Source organism: Parasteatoda tepidariorum, chromosome 9 (assembly GCF_982258835.1).
Source record: "Parasteatoda tepidariorum strain Cologne lab strain chromosome 9, Ptep-v5.0, whole genome shotgun sequence".
Classification (NCBI taxonomy): Eukaryota; Metazoa; Arthropoda; class Arachnida; order Araneae; family Theridiidae; genus Parasteatoda; species Parasteatoda tepidariorum.
The window spans coordinates 97,031,724-97,048,619 of record NC_141763.1 but is presented as its reverse complement, the minus strand read 5'-3'; the positions used below and the strand labels follow the sequence as shown (position 1 = coordinate 97,048,619).

General features: G+C 29.3%; 1 protein-coding gene across 1 annotated transcript in view; it reads left to right on the top strand.

Annotated features, from left to right (window-relative positions):
- Positions 1-1,453: 1,453 nt before the first annotated feature.
- LOC107445338 (serine/threonine-protein kinase meng-po) overlaps positions 1,454-16,896 on the top strand; it is a 136,364-nt gene continuing 120,921 nt past the window's right edge. The window contains exon 1 of the mRNA XM_043052308.3: positions 1,454-1,712. The gene's annotated coding sequence lies outside the window, so the exon portion shown is untranslated. The remainder of the gene's footprint in view (positions 1,713-16,896) is intronic.

Below are 16,896 nucleotides of genomic sequence, written 5' to 3'. Positions count from 1 at the left end.
TTTTTGACAACGATTATTTAATTTAAGAAATGCGAAATTATCAAATAGTTGCAATTTTTTAATTGTTTAATGCTCTTTTACTTCCTCTAAGAAATAAAGTACATCGAGAATACGTTTCCTTCCGTTTGCTATGTGAGAATGCTTGACCAAAGTAATTAATTATCCATTTTTGGTAATGGCTAGTTTAAATATCAGTTATACGTGTTTTTAAATACGTAATTCCTGTTAACACTCATAGAGGGTCATTTTCATTGGACCCATTGACCCACGAAGATTTGTACCAATCAAATTCGTAAAATGAATTCGTATTAGAATCGAGTTTCTTTTCTAAACTACCGCTAAAAGTAGTTGTCAGGAATCGCTACGAACTATTGTTTTTTAGTTTCGCCCTACTCCCTGCAAACTACGAAAAAAAGTAGCGACTACAGTTGTGTCACTACTTGTGTGCGGTACTTCAGATCACTAACTACCAGTAACGAAACTACTGTAGTCATAACTATTACTATGTACTGCTCCAGTTTTTTGAAAAAACTAATGCAGTGAGTAATGAGTAACAAAAAAAAGCTATTTTGTATCAATTTTTTAATGTCACTTTTAACTTAGTTTTACTTTAAACTTTTTATGTTACTTTGATAAAGAAACAAGGTTCAAAAGTAAAAAATTTTTTGAATTTGACACTACATTACAAACTACGAAAAAAAGTGGCGACTACAGTAGTTTCGCTACTTGTAGCGTGCGACTTCAGACCATTGTGACTACCAGTAACTAAAATACTATAGTCACCACTATTGCAATGTACTGCGCTGGTTTTTTGAAAAAACTAATGCAGTGAGTAATGAGTTACAAAAAAAAGCTATTTTGTATCGATTTTTTAATGTCACTTTTAACTTAGTTTTACATTAAACTTTTTACGTTACTTTGATAAAGAAACAAGGTTCAAACGTAACTTATTATCCGCATTTGACACTACACTACAAACTACGAAAAAAAGTAGCGACTACAGTAGTTTCACTACTTGTAGTGCGCTAACTCAGACCACTGACTACCAGTAACGAAACTGCTATAGTCAACACTATTGCAATGTACTGCACTAGTTTTTTGAAAAACTAATGCAGTGAGTAATGAGTAACCAAAAAAGGTAGTTTGTAGCGATTCTTTGTTGTTACTTTTAACTTTTTACGTTACTTTGATAAAGAAACAAGGTTCAAACGTAACTAATTATTCGAATATCCACTACAAACTACGAAAAAAATAAGTAGCGAGTACAGTAGTTTCTTCCAACCACTGGTTGAAATCAAAACATTACCTTTTCTTGGCGTATCTGGACGGTTTTTAGAATGCCAGCATGAAAACGATCTTTCCCGGAATCATCCCGGTAATTTCTCGCCAAATTTTGCAGCTCTTTCCCACTTCAAATCCGAGAGTAACCCCCCTCATAGCGGCGCTTACTCTTGAAGATTCTCAGTACCATCAGAGAGAGAAAAGACACCACAGCTGATGACGTGAATGCGATAGTGCTTCGAAATTGGCGAATATAAACAACAATTGAAAGTAGTACTTTTTATTTTTTTATTTTGGAACGTGGAAGATCACTGTTAAAATAAAGAGTGTGTTGATCCTTTTTTGAGGATTTATCCGGAGAAGGATTTTACTTTTCCAGGGCTGATGTTTGTATTCCTGTTTTTAAAACGGAGCGATTTAATAGCATAAAGGTAAGATTTTGGAGTTGCTCTAATTCTGAACCAAAACAAGAGATTTTTGCCTGCTATTAATAGCGGAGCAAGATTCAGGGTTGCTTATTTTTAGGATATTTTGTGACTCTGTTTCTTTTGTTTTTTATTCATAAAGACCTTTGAGGTCGTGGAAATATTTATCCAGATATGTGCGCCGCGTTTATTAAATAAAATACTTATTAGCATAATTTGGAAAAATAATTTAAGCATATGGAAAAAAATTTTTTCTTTTGCATAAAAATATACCATATTTTATAATATAAACGGGAATTATTTGAAATACCGTTCTCACGATTATGTAAGTAATTTTATTTTTACTCTAAACATCTTATTAAGAATTTAATAGTAACTATTTTCTTTTTGATAATAGTTTTGTCTTTGGTTTTTTTAAAAAAAATATTTATAATGATTTCGGAAACCGTGAGAAAATTATTCACTTGTGCGTAGTGTTTATAATTTTTTTCTTTATAATTTCTTTAAATAGTTTAGACATTTCGAACACAAAAAAATTGTTTTTCCTTTCCATAAAAATGTAACTTCCATCATTATTTAATGTATATTGTTTCCTTTTATCTAAACATAAATTATTTTAACTATCAAACTCGTGATTTTTTTTATTTATTTGGTTTGTTTTAACTCTAAATAATGGATAACTTATTTTAAAAGTGCATGTCGTTTTTTTGTGTTCGGTTTAATACTAGTTTCTTTCGGCGCCTTTTTCTTTTTATTCCTAATGACTCTTTCGGTAGTTGAGTTATTTCTTAAATTCAGTTTTTTAATTCATGAAAAAAACAAACATATTTCATAGTTTCAAACCCGTTTAAACTCAAAACATTTGTAACATATTAGAATCTCTTTTTTACCTGTGTTTTTTAATAGTAGTCTCTTTTTGCGCTTTTTTATTTATCCGGTATTATAAATATAGGTCTTTTTTGATTTTTTGAAAAAATTATTCAATCCACTCGTAACATATTATCTTATTTTAATATGTGTATTTTAATGGTAATTTCTTTCTGTGCCTTTTTATTTATAATAATTTTTCCGGTCGTAGAATTATTTTTTAAATACGGGATATTTATAAATTTTTTTAAAAATCATTTCATAGTTTTGCAAACTATCTTTTTTAAAGCTATGCACAGTGTTTATGAAATAAATAAAAAAATACTTAGTTAGTTTTGTTTTATTAAAGAAAGAAGATTATTTTTCTTTAAAAATACATAAATTGTTTATATTCTTAATATTAAAAAATATTAAGCACATTATTTCTTTAATGTTATTTATATGTTTTGTATACTTTATTTTATTTATCTACTTATTTTTAAAATGATTGCTTTTTAAATGTTACGCTTTTGGCCAAATGAAACGACAACTATCATGTCTGTTGCTTCCGTTTTCAATTTTTTTCATACATATTCTGAAATTTAATATTATTAGAAGGTAAGATATAAAATATGTGTTTGAAGAATATGTATTTTATATCTTGCTTTAATATTATTAGAAAATAAGATAAAAAATATGTGTTTGTAGAATATGTATTTTATATCTTACTTTAATATTATTAGAAGGTAAGATAAAAAATATGTGTTTGCAGAATATGTATTTTATATCTTACTTTAATATTATTAGAAGGTAAGATAAAAAATATGTGTTTGCAGAATATGTATTTTATATCTTACTTTAATATTATTTGAAAATAAGATATAAAATATGTGTTTGCAGAATATGTATTTTATATCTTACTTTAAAATTATTAGAAAATAAGATATAAAATATGTGTTTGCAGAATATGTATTTTATATCTTACTTTAATATTATTAGAAGGTAAGATATAAAATATGTGTTTGCAGAATATGTATTTTATATCTTACTTTAATATTATTAGAAGGTAAGATATAAAATATGTGTTTGCAGAATATGTATTTTATATCTCACTTTAAAATTATTAGAAAATAAGATATAAAATATGTGTTTGCAGAATATGTATTTTATATCTTACTTTAAAATTATTAGAAGGTAGGACTTCACGGGCAGGTAGTCGGGCTATAAAAACGGAATAGTCATCCCCTCTGCAGAGGATCTAAATTGTGATGTCATCTCTTCTGATCATTCTCAGAGATGTTTCCCAGACCGTCGCCAATAGCCCATTGAGCAGCTCTAGTGTGACACGAATAAAGTACCTACCTACATAATATTATTAGAAGAATACAAATTTAGGTTTCTGAAAGAAATTTTATACATATTTTTATTACTTATATTTAAACAACAATAATAATAATAATCAATTGTCAATTAACATTTTTAACTATAAATTTTTGATAACTTTTATCACATTAATTTGAACTTATTTAAACCTTAAAACCATTAAAAAATTGCTGAGATCAAAGTTATCATAAAAACGGTAATTTCAGTCAATTTCACTGTGTGCTATCTTCTTTTTAATGGAGCAAATGTCTGTAAAGTGCATATGAATGAAATGTGGTACTTATACGTTTAGGGTACTCGTAAAAAGCCTATTATCGCACTATCTATATTAGGTATATTTGTTCAATGCTCATAAGAAAAAAACGGATGACCCTGAATTACTTTTGATCTAATGATCGGATCTTCGTGTTCTAGAACTCTATCTTAATGGTTCGAGAGGGGGACCTCAAATATGCTAATTAATTAGTGCAGACGATATTTTAAGTTACGAAATTGGACACAAAAACGTGCTCTCTCTGAATCAGGATACTTTTATTTTTATTTTTAAACGGTTTCGGATTTCTGACACCATAATTATTGGGGTTAGTCACAATCTGGGAAATATGGTTCCCATAGTTTGGTTAAGAGAGAGCTCCAAAGTGTGAGCCCTAATTGTGATCTTTAACCCCATAGTGTGAACCTTAATGCTAATTTAAACTTTTTGTTGTTGCGTATTTTGCCATATTTCGAGAACTTTTTAAGCGAATTGAATTTTTTGGCTCACAATTATAAAATTCGTTTATCCAACTTCTGTGGAAAAGAATAACTTTCAGTAAATATTTATTATTTTGTTTAATAATAATTTAAATAATTTTGAATAGTAAGGTATAAAAATTTTATATCATTTTAAAGAATGTAATTTTACATGGCAAAATACAAAATTTAAATGAAATTGGTCGAACAAATTTTGAGAAATCGAATTTTAAAGTTATCGAGGTAAGTGAAATACTAAAAAAATATAATTAGCATTGAGGGATCTAAACTTTGGATCGTTCTCTTGACCAAACTATGTGGACCATATTTCCCAGATTGCGACTACCTTCTATTTTTTTGGGTGTCAAAAAACCAAATCCACCAAGAAAAAAGATATGTTTTTTCAGAGCAAGTATGTTCTCGTGTCAGATTTCGTAATTTAAAAAATCGTCAGCTTTAATTAATTAGCATGTTTGAGGTAACCTCATTTAACTATTAACACGTTTAAATTTTTGTTAGGTTGAGTTGGGTTTTATAAAATGAATCGTAGAATGTGGTTTAATTAGTTTATTTGGTTGTTTCACTTATCGTAAAAGATGGAAAATACTAAACTTTTTTGTGTTAATCAGATTGTGATGCCATCTATAACGTGAGTGAGAGTATTGAGTTCTAATAGTCCAGGGTCACAAATTCGGGAGTACAGAATGTAGGAAACTTGTGTTGAAAAGAATTGAGGAATTATTGTGGTGTCAACTCTGAGGATCGATTTCTCGTTCTGTCGGTCGTGAGATTGTCAGATTAGCGCTCTTGACTGTGACATGTGTGCAGCTGCAAGAAATTAAATGACTTTATTAGATGAACGTGCAATAGAATTCTGGATGTGTAACCGTATTAGATGAAAGCAGTTAATAAACCGTTTTTCTCTCAGTTAGCAGTTTGAATACTATTTATTTATGGTTATTTCGCTGTTTTATTTGTATATGGGAAAATAACAAATTGTTATTTAACCATTTTTTTCCGAGAAATTTTTTGCAGTGTGAGTAGGACCCATACCTGTTCTTGCGATGAAAAAATAAAAATAGTAAAAATGAAATATTTTGTATCGATTGAAAGAAAATAAATTTAAGTCTTCTCAGTTTATTAAATTAATTTATTGAAACTTAGTTTGTAATAAAGTAAAACTTTTTTTTTTAAATATTTTTTTTTCGAATGAAAAAGAGCTGCTGCTAATTACTTGCAACAAAATAATCGGATGTACTAATTAAATATATTGATGAGAAATAAAACTGAAAAAGAAAAAAATAAACTAAATTTAATCTCAAAAAATGTTAAAAGAATTACTGCTGCTGCATTTTAGAAAACATTAGCTTGGACATATTTTTGTTGTTGCAATTAATACTGTTTTGAAAACTTATATTTCGTGAGGTATTCTTTTTCGTTCTTTCTTTTTTTAAATTACTCTTTTAATTAAAAACTGACTTAGTTTTTTTCGGAATAAATAAACGAACAAAAGAGCTAATAGGAAAGATAATCTATTTCATTGGCTTGATGTTATTTCTTCGATATAAATAGAACTTTGTTTTATATTTTAGTATCAAATTATAACTGTAGATCTTTTTAAAAAAGGTATTTTATAATAAAGTAAAATAAGTGACTATTCAGTTAAGTTTTTAGTTATTAAAAACTAATACCTAAAGCCAAAACAATTAGTTACTTTTTCGGAAGTATTAATTTTCATGTACATGAAAATTGCTGAACAGTGAGAGATAAGTAAGATAAAATAAAATCTAATTTTTTCTTTTCTTTACTTTTATTTCTAAAATTCATTCTATATTTGAAATCTTAGCGATCCCTAGCGATCTCTGGTTGATAGGAATTCCGCTTCCGTCTTGCACCGACCACAGTGCTGACGTACAATATCCTCAGTGTTAGACATATCATGGGTTAGAGTCTCCTTGCCGTCAGGCTAACCGTATGAGGTTTTCGTGGTTTCCCTCTTCATGTAACTCGAACGCGGGGTTAGTTTAATCAAAAAGTCCTCCAAGAAAGCAAATTTCTCCAAATACTTGATCCAAGAGTTCCCTTGTCTTCCGGATTGGGTTCAAAATTACAAGGCTATGGAGTTGAACATTGCTAATAGTGAACCCTAAATTGAGTCGGCTGTTCAACGACGGTTATAAAATAAAATAAAGTATAAAATACTCTCAGTTGCTATGACAAAGCCAAGGTCAATTTTATTAATGGACTATAATTTTATATTTTGCGTCCAAATTTTTTAAAAGAAATGCAGTGCCCGCTGCATATTAAAATTACGTTAGTTTGATTTGTATAAAGCGGTTGAACCGAGAAAAAAAATAATTGTGAAAAAGTACCTGTAAATGGTAAACTTTGCCGTAATTCTATTTTTATGGGAACATAAAAAAACTCGGTAATTTTTATGGAAGTGCTTTGGTAATGAGTTTAGTAAAATTAGCAAAATATTGTTTTATAATATTTGTGATTATTGATTAGGTAAATTGATTGTAATACTGAATTGGTAAATGTGCTAAAATTGTGATAATCCACAACTGTAACTTTATTCTTTTGGTTCGTAGGAAGCAGAATTAAATTTGTTATTTATATGCTACACATATTTTAAAAATTGAGAAAATAGAAAATTCTATATTGATAAAAAAAAGTATGGTCAAAACGACCTGAATACGGTAAAATTTACCGCGTTTCTGGTTCTATGTGAATACCAAAAAGCTCGGTAATTTTTACCGAAGCGCTTTGGTAACGATTTTAGTAAAATTAAATAAAATATAATTTTTATAACGTGAAAAAATTTAGTGAATGTGGTAAAAGTTGGTAATTTTATCATGATAAAATTGGTAATTTTATTGAAATTATATATATTAAAATTGGTAATTGTTGGTAATTTTATCATAGCATGGCATGAAAATCATTTATTCGATTAAATTTACTTTAAAGTTTTGTTTATCTTACTAAATGTGAGGTAATTAGAACTATAATTTTAAAAACCTGATTTTCTGGTAAACCGTTACCTTATGAACGGAAAAATTACCAAATGAATAGTTTAAATACCGCATATTTTTGTTTTTTATTAACCAGAGCTATAGCTTTTTGGTTTTACCAGAAATGTCTTTGCGGTAATTTTATCAGAATTTTTGTGCTCGGTGTAATTATTCGGATAGTAAAAAACAGTTTTTTTCATTTTTAAAACATATGCTTAACAAAAATTTGATTTTACAAAACGGCAATCACGATTTTATCAAAGCTTATTTTTGATATTGTAATGTTTCGTTAATGCAAATTTGATATTAAAATACGGCCAATTTCAAAATTCAGAAATTTTATTAACGATGCTCACTGTAACTTATTTTCGACCGTTTTTGCCAAATGCGTTGCAGCACAAGCTGTAAATTATTTAAAGTTTAATAATACGCCGTAAAAAATTCCGAATCATATTACAGTAAAAAATTACCGGTACTGAGGGTGCCGGAACTTTTTACCATAAAATCCATTTTTACCGGTACGCTTTACGAAACAAAAAATCTGATAGACCGTAATTTTTACTGTAATAAATGCCGTAAAAATGCTGAATCACTTTAATTAAATAAATATTACTGTAAAATTACGGTACAATATTTTACGGTAAAAATTTCCGCTACTCAGGGGGCCGGTACTTTTTACCATAATATCCATTTTTACCGTTACACGTTACGAAACAAAAAATCTGATATACCGTTATTTTTACTGTTGCTAAATACCGTACTGTAAAATTTACGGTATAATATTTTACGGTAAAAATGGATTTTATGGATGATGAACCCAAAGTAACACACTTTATATGGTAATTTGATTACTAAGTTTTTACAGTGTACGTCAAATTGTCGAAATAAATAAAGGAAAAGAAATGAAGAATGAAAAAGAAAGAAATGATGAATGAAAGAAAAAGAAAATTGAAAGAAAAGAAATCCAAAAAGAAATATTTCAGGCTAGATAGCATTTCAATTACTTACCTGTTTCTGAAAATATTTCGCTGCATAAAACGAGAATAAAATATACCTTTTAGCTCATTAAATATAAAATGCTTTCTTATATGAAATATACAACTGTAAAATTTATCTTCGAAAGAATTTAAATAATTTGCAACGGAAAAATTCTTTAGCCGTTATTTTATTATTTATCTGGTTTTATTTTATGCATGCCAGTCGTTGTCAGCTATGTTGATTGCGTAGAATCTCCCTTTCATATTTATGTGACGCCTTCTTAACTTAAAAGTGTCAAAAATATCGTTTTTTTTTTTCCTTCATATCCATGCACAACTTAAAAGATTTAAGGAACATTTGTATATTTTTCTTTCGCGTGATCGTAGAACGAAATTACACGTCAACGCGAAACTTGACGTAACTTCGAAATACCCTAGAGTATTACTATTTCCATGTTCTGTGTTATCCAAATATAGCTGCTTCTTTTTAAATCTTTTTTTTTATTTTCAAAAAAGAGTTTAGAAAAAATGAAAAAAAATCATAAGGTGTCAAAAGGAGTAAGGAAGTAAAATAACTCAAAAATTTTCGCCCCTTTTTTTTTTAGACCCCTTACCGCTTTCCATTGGCTGCACGCCAAATGGATTTGTGAACGTTTTCTTTACTTCGAAAAGCCTCCCCCCCCCACATTCGACTGTTGGATTTAGAGATAAAAAAAAGAGAGATAGAGAAAATGTCTAAAAAATCTACCTAATGATTTCTAATGTGTATTTCTTTTCTTTTTTACGGAATGGAATTTTCCGTATGTGTTTTTAAGTAAACTCTTTTACAATAAATCATTGCAAGGTGAAAAAGGATTTATTCTTTTTTAGAAAAAAGGACGCACTGCTTAATTTGTTTCTTATGTTTAAGTGTTGCTAAAAAATATAAATCAAAAATTGTATCGCCAAAAACTCAGAAATTTGGTTGTGGATTTTTTTACTTCTTCATAATTGGTATACGTTATTTTTAAGAGTGGAATAATTCCCTTTTTGGATACGGAAAATTAGTTAATGGTAATTTTAGTTAGATATGGATATCTTCTCTTCATGTTTATTAAAAAAAAAAAAAAAAAAGGAAAAAAAAAAAAAAAAAACTAAAGCATTCCTGCAACCGCTCGCTGTGGGCCAAGGGTGAAGGGCAAGACCGTAGCCAGGATTTTTTTTTTGGGGGGGGGGATATGGTAAGAAGCAAGGACGGTTTCAGACATGCAAAGTAGGGGGAAAACATTGTAGCAAATATTGTTTATTCTGTTGTTTGCAAAAGTTAAACTAGTAATTAAAAAATATTACATAATAATTATTTTTCAATTAATATTACGTAATAATTATAATCAATTTGTAAACAAAGTTTACAAAGACATGCGACGGGGATTTGAAGAAAATTTTTCGATTACTTTTTTAGGACAAACCGGAATATTCCGAAATATGCTTAATAAAGTTAGTTAATAAAAGGTTTGATTCGACAGTTTTTATTTTTCTTTTTACTGAGAGGCTCAAAGAAAGACTAAAAAGTTTGAATCCCAGAATTTCGGGGGGGGGGGATTTGTCCCGACGGTCCCCCCTGGCTACGGGCCTGGTGGGGGGTCATGGAAAATAAGGCTCCACAATTTCTTTATTGTGGCAATGTGGTCAGCACTGCCCCTTTTTCTTCCCAAGCGAGGTGGTATTTCATCGATCGGAAGCTGGGTGGGCTTCAAGCCGCTATTGGGGATCGAACCCCAGCTCTTCACAATCACAACCCAGTGCCTTAACCACTGAGCCATCGTGGCTCCTCTTCGTGTTTATAATCATGTATTTAATAAAGCGTGATTTCTTATAAAAATATTCAAAAGAATTTTAGCTAAAAAGGGCGTCGAAAAAAAAAACGCTTTTTAAATAAAATTGGTTCTAGTAATAATAATTAAAACAACTTTCTGTTTGCTTTTCTTAAATAACTGTATGTCTTGGAAATAATAGATAGTTATGTGATTATAATATGCGTTGATGCAAACCTGGGCGAGTTTGTAAATATGTTAGGTTTTAAGTATTTTATCTGATTTTCTTTAGTATACTTTCGCACGTACTGCTGTTTGGTTTATGGTTCTTATGCCAGTCAATCAGGGACCCAGGTTCGAATCCTAGCTATGACAGGTCGATACGAATTTCACACCGCGATCGCATCGCTCACAGTGCTGACGTAGTGGTAGACGGATCATGGGCTAAAGTAACTTTGCCGTCAGTCTAACCGTGGGAGGTTTACATGGTTTTCCTCTTCATGTAACGCAATTTTGGGTGAGTTTCACCAAGAAGTCCTCCACAAAGGCTAAATATCTCAAAATACTTGATTCAGAAGTTCCCTTGTCCTCTGGATTGGGTTCCAAATTACAAGTTTACGGAGCTGAACAGTGGAAGTCGTAAACTCAAAATTGAGTCGGCTGTTCAACGACGGTAGTAAAATAAAATAAAGTCAATCGCAGCGAGCGTATTGTTCAGATATTGTAATCGTTATCAGTGCAAATAATAAAAAAAATAATTCAGCAAGATTACTATGCTGCCGCAGTATAAAATGTCAAAACTCATACTGTGAAAAATGTTTAGATCAAATTACAGTACCGACACTTTGGGTGCATCATTCATAAAATCCATTTTTATCGTAAAATATTATGCTGTAACTCTTACAGTAATATTTATTTAGTAAGAATAATTCACTGACTTTACGGTATTTTTTACTGTAAAAATTAAATCAAATTTTTTGTTCTGTAACATGTTTTGGTAAAAACGGATTTTACTTTAAAAAATACCGGGACTCTGGTATTTTTTACCAGAATTTTTTACAGTGAGTAACAATAGAGAAGTACATAAACTTGATGAGGATCTTACCTTCCTACATTTAAATGAAAACTAAAAATAAAAAGAGAAAATAAAATAAACTTACATTTATGTTAGTTCCCAGAACAGAAGAACAACGTATTTGTGCTTGATTAAATTAAATAGAATTATATCGAATTTGTACTTGATTCAATTAAGTAGAAAACAATGTATAAATCCCAAATTAAATAATTACAATTTTATTCGTGCTTTACACGTTGTTATCTACCTTACTTTATTATTTCCGATTCCAAATAGGATACTTTTCACTACTAAAATGATATTTTGTGCAATGAAATAGATCACTTTCCGTTTGAAAACACAAAAACCATTATCTAAGGAATATTTAATTTATTTTTATGCGTTTTTTTTAAACATTTTATTGTATTGTGTTTTTCACTGACTTTCTTATTTGATAGAAACTATTATGGATCTCATTCATTTAGATGGAAATAATTTATATTCATAATAAGTATTTTTCGCAAAAAAATTCCATTATAAATTAATTAATTCAACTTGAATTTCAACATTAAAACAATATCACAAGGTAAAAAGTTTTTTCTTTTCCACTTATATTAACTTACAGAACGAATAGGCTTTTTGTGTTCTGGGTTTAGTAATGTAGTAAACAATGCCTAAAGCACAAATAAAGTAGATTTTATGAGGTATATAGCGTAGTAAAAATTTCCGCTTTCTACATTGTAAGCAATTTCGGATTAATTTATCGTAAAAAGTACTGGCACTCAGGGTGCCGGTATTTCTTCTCGTAAAATCCAGTTTTGCAAACACGTAACGGAACAAAACAAATATGATACATCGTAATTTTTACAGTGATAATTATCGTTAAATCACTGAATCACTCTAATTAAATAAATATTACTGTAAAAATTACGGTATAATATTCACGGATGATGCATCCAAAGTGCTAGTACTTTATATCGTAGTTTGATCCGAAATTTTTCACAGAGTCCGATGTTTTCTATTTTTATTGCACTTGGATTAATTACTTTTTATTACAAAACTGTTACTTAGCTCTGTAAAACTGACATTTTTAACAATAAAACAGGATATTTTCAATTTTGTATTAAATCAACGATAATATTATTATTAATCATCATTACAGGTTGAATTTATATTTGTATAGAAAGATACATAGTTTGTACATCAAATTTATAGCGCAATTTCAAACTGAAATAGGAGTACCATGTAGCTACGTTGTTTTTATTTTACCTCAGAAACATAAAGAAATACATGATTCGAAGTATGTTGAATAAAATGATAATATTCATAAAAATTATAATAGCTCGTCATCGTCTTGACTCTATTTGTCCAAATGATTTTTCATCTATTATTCCGACTTGACTTTACGTTCTAAGAAAACAAGGTAGGTATAATATCACATAAAACAAATATAATATCACACGAAACAAATATAATATCACACGAAACAAGTGTGATATCACATGGAACAAGTATAATATCCCATTAAAAGAATGTAATATCAGGTAAAACGATTATAATAACACATAATGAACATAATATCACCTTAAAATAATAAAATATCACACAAAGAGAGTATAGTATCATATAAAATAAGGTATAATATCATATTAAGAAAATATAATATTACATAAAAGGAATAAATTATGACATAAAAAGATAATAATATCAAATAATCCAAGTATAATATCACATAAACAGAATGTAATATCTCACAAAGAGAGTATAGCATATAAAACAAGGTATGTATAATATGACAAAAAAGGAATATAATATCACAAAAACGAGGTTAATATGAGACAAAAGAAGTATAATGACTCATAAAATAAGTATAATATAACTTAAAACGGACTGTTTTTTTAATGAGTCATTAGTTTGTGATTTTCATGTTGTTTTTATTTTATTTAACTCAGTGGCGCGACAGCCCATAGAGGGCCAAGGCCTACTGTGCCCATTTCAGTTTTCTTGACCTTGGGCTCTGGGGTGCAGGAGCAGATGTTCTGATCAGGTGGTCAGCCGAACGCGGAACCCCCAGTGTTTAGTTCCCAAGCATGCTTGGTACTCATTTATCAACCCACTGAAGGAATGAAAGGCTGAGTCAACCTTGCCCGGCCCGAGGCCTGAGGATTGAACCAGGGACCTGTGGCACGACAGCTCGAAGCGCTACCGCTCAGCCACCGGGATTCGTTATTTTATACGTCAGTAATAATTAACCAATCTTTTTTTAATTTTAAAGGTTAGAAAATTTGTTCTAAAAGATATGAAATTTTCATGCGCAATTAATTTGAAAATATCTCAAAGCCGAATTTATTTATTTATATTTTAACTTTGCAAATTTATTTATAGTACTAATTTTGTATAAGATGTGACTTCAACATGTTGAAACTCTGATTACATCTATCTTGTCTCCTTTTATGCTATAAATAAATGAATAAATAAATAAATAAATAGATAGATAGATAGATAGATCGATAAATTGATAAATGAATAGATAAATAAATAAATAGATAAATTAATAATTGATAGATAAATAGATAAAAAAAATAAATAAATGACATTTAAGATTATATTAAGGCCAATTGTTTATAATTTAAATTTTCAACAATAACATTTTCACAGAGAATTCATAATCCTAGCAATTTTCAATACTTACCCAATTTTTTAAGTTTCGCAGAGATATTTTACTACACAAATGATAAAATAAAGAGTTGAACTTTTTTTTACAAAAAACTCACTCTATAAATTTATCACAAATTTAAATATTTGTTTCGTTTTAGGAGAATTCATGCTTTACGCTATTTTATTTCGTGTCTAATTTGAAGAAACTACTTAAGTTTAAATCGCATAAAAGAAACGAACTTACTGTTTAATGAATTCAAAATACTAAGAAATTCTCCAGTTTACGTACAAGTCACGCTTTTATATTGAATTTTAACGAACTTTCATCCAATTTATTAGCATATTTAACGAAAAGAAAATATAGAAAGGAAATGTATTTTTAGAACGTCATTTCCAAAAATTGAAAAATCAATTTATTTTTATTCAATCTTATGCATGGATGATTTCGAAGAAAACAGCAAATTACATTAGATTTTCAAAATTCAACTCTTGAGTTTTTGTACTTTTTATCAAATATTTACCGAGAACTTGAATTGCTTCGTGATTAAATCATCATTTACTTCTCTTATAAAATAATGCAGTTCAAATTTTTATCAGAAATATTTTTATTTCTAAGACAAGTGAATAATTTAATCAATGTTATTTGCCTAATTCATTTGATTTATGATTTAGTTAAATATTATCACGTGTCTGTTTTAATTTAATATCGTTAAATTAAATAAAGTTGTACAAATATTTTTGATTTTATCAATTATGATGTGTACTCCAATAGGAAGCAAAACCTTGCATTAAAATAGCGTCTTTGTTTTGTTTTTCAGCTAGAATGTTTTAATTTCAAATAGTACTAAGAATTAGTTTAAATATTTTAATGAACAATTTGTTTTCTTATGTTTTGTTATTGTGGTGTAAAAAAAGTTAATTGATTTGTCGCATCGCAAGTCATCGCATTAAATAGTTTCTGAAAGTATTTACGTTAGTAGATAAATATATTTAAATAGTATTTCGTTGCTATAATAATAAATTTGCTTAATATTAAAGGAGAGGTTCAGGGGCCCCCATCAGGGGGGAAGTTGGGCGCACGATGCGCCCACTTAAAGCTTGGGGGGGGGGGAGTTTTACACTAAATAAAACGAATAGTTTTGGGGGGAATTCAGACGAGAGAATTTTTTTTTAAGTACATAAATAAAAGAAGCAACGTAGCACTATTTCGAACAAGCTAACATGGAAGGGGGATTTCAAATTTTTTTTTGGGGAGAGGGGGGGATGAATGCGCCCAAGAGCTTGGGGGGGATGGGGCCACTGGAGAGGTTTAATATATGTTTGTTGAGTCCAGGGTTTTGATTTAAAAATTAAAATTGCATTTATGTGTAAAAAGTGCTGCCATAAATTTCTAGGATCTAATAATTTTTATGTGTATTATAATTATATGTGTATTATAATTATATGTGTATTATAATTACATGTGTATTATAATTACATGTGTATTATAATTATATATGTATCAGAAACTCTTATGTGTATTTTATGTCCATTTAAAATGTTAAGAAGTAACCTCCAAGCTCTGTAAATTACTTAGTGCTTGCTCTGTAAATAGTACCGTAGTTTTAATGGTACTTTTTACTGTAAAATCCATTTTTACGGAACATGATGCAGAACAAACAATCTGATAATATTTTACGGTAAAAATCGATTTTATGGATGATGCACCCAAAGTGCCGGTACTTTATACCGTAATTTGTTTACAATGTAGATATAAAAGTTTCGAAATTTTTTCCTTCGAAGTTTCAGTTAGGAATGATCTATTTTCTGACGTTGAGGTTTCTTTGCTTACGGCTGACACAATAAGTGGACCAGAATGGATATATCATGCTAAGCGTCGTAAGCGAAAGGATAATGCCAGTTGACATTCTTAAAGCTTGCTTCTTTAGATATAATATTTAATATATTATATCTAGATATAGATTTAGATATAATAAATTTATATAACCGAAAATAAACGTGAATAATTTGGTTAAAATAACGTAAAAAATGCATTAAAACGAAACCTATTTTTTAAATTATGTCAAAATTTGTTTACGAAATTCATCATAGTTAAAAATAAGGGCCAAAAATGGTCATTTTTAGGTTAAAAATAATCCAAATTTTAACGTTTATATAACGGATTTGTGACTACCACTTGAAACGAAAATAAAACGCTTGGTCGAAGCGTTTAAATGCTCTTAACCTTGTGGCATTTTAACGTTATTTTCACGTAATTAATACTTATCCCTGCTGCATGGATTGGTTTCTGAGATATATCATATCTCAGAATTCCTTACACATTCTCTCGCAAACTAAAAAATTAGTTTCTGAGTCTGAAAAATTTTCTAAAGAAGGTTGTCAGAAACGGTAAGAACGTCAGAATTAGGTACTTACAGTTAGTCACATGTCAGTGTTTTATCACGTGGTTGGGCATGGCGTTTTAAGCTTTCAGTTTTAAATCTTGGATTTATTATATCATACCTGAATAAAACCTCGGATTGGATTTAATTGGGTACCTGTAGTGACGTCACGCGTGAGTGTTGAACCTGATTGGCTGTTTCACATGTGACGTCGCTTGCAAGTATCCGCTTGAGAAGCATTCCGAAGGAGGACCTTTATAATTATTTCTGAAACTTTTTGGGCTCACGAATAGAATGCAATTGCTTACGTACAGTGCGCAAAAAAGTAAACAGACCACCCTTAATAATTTTT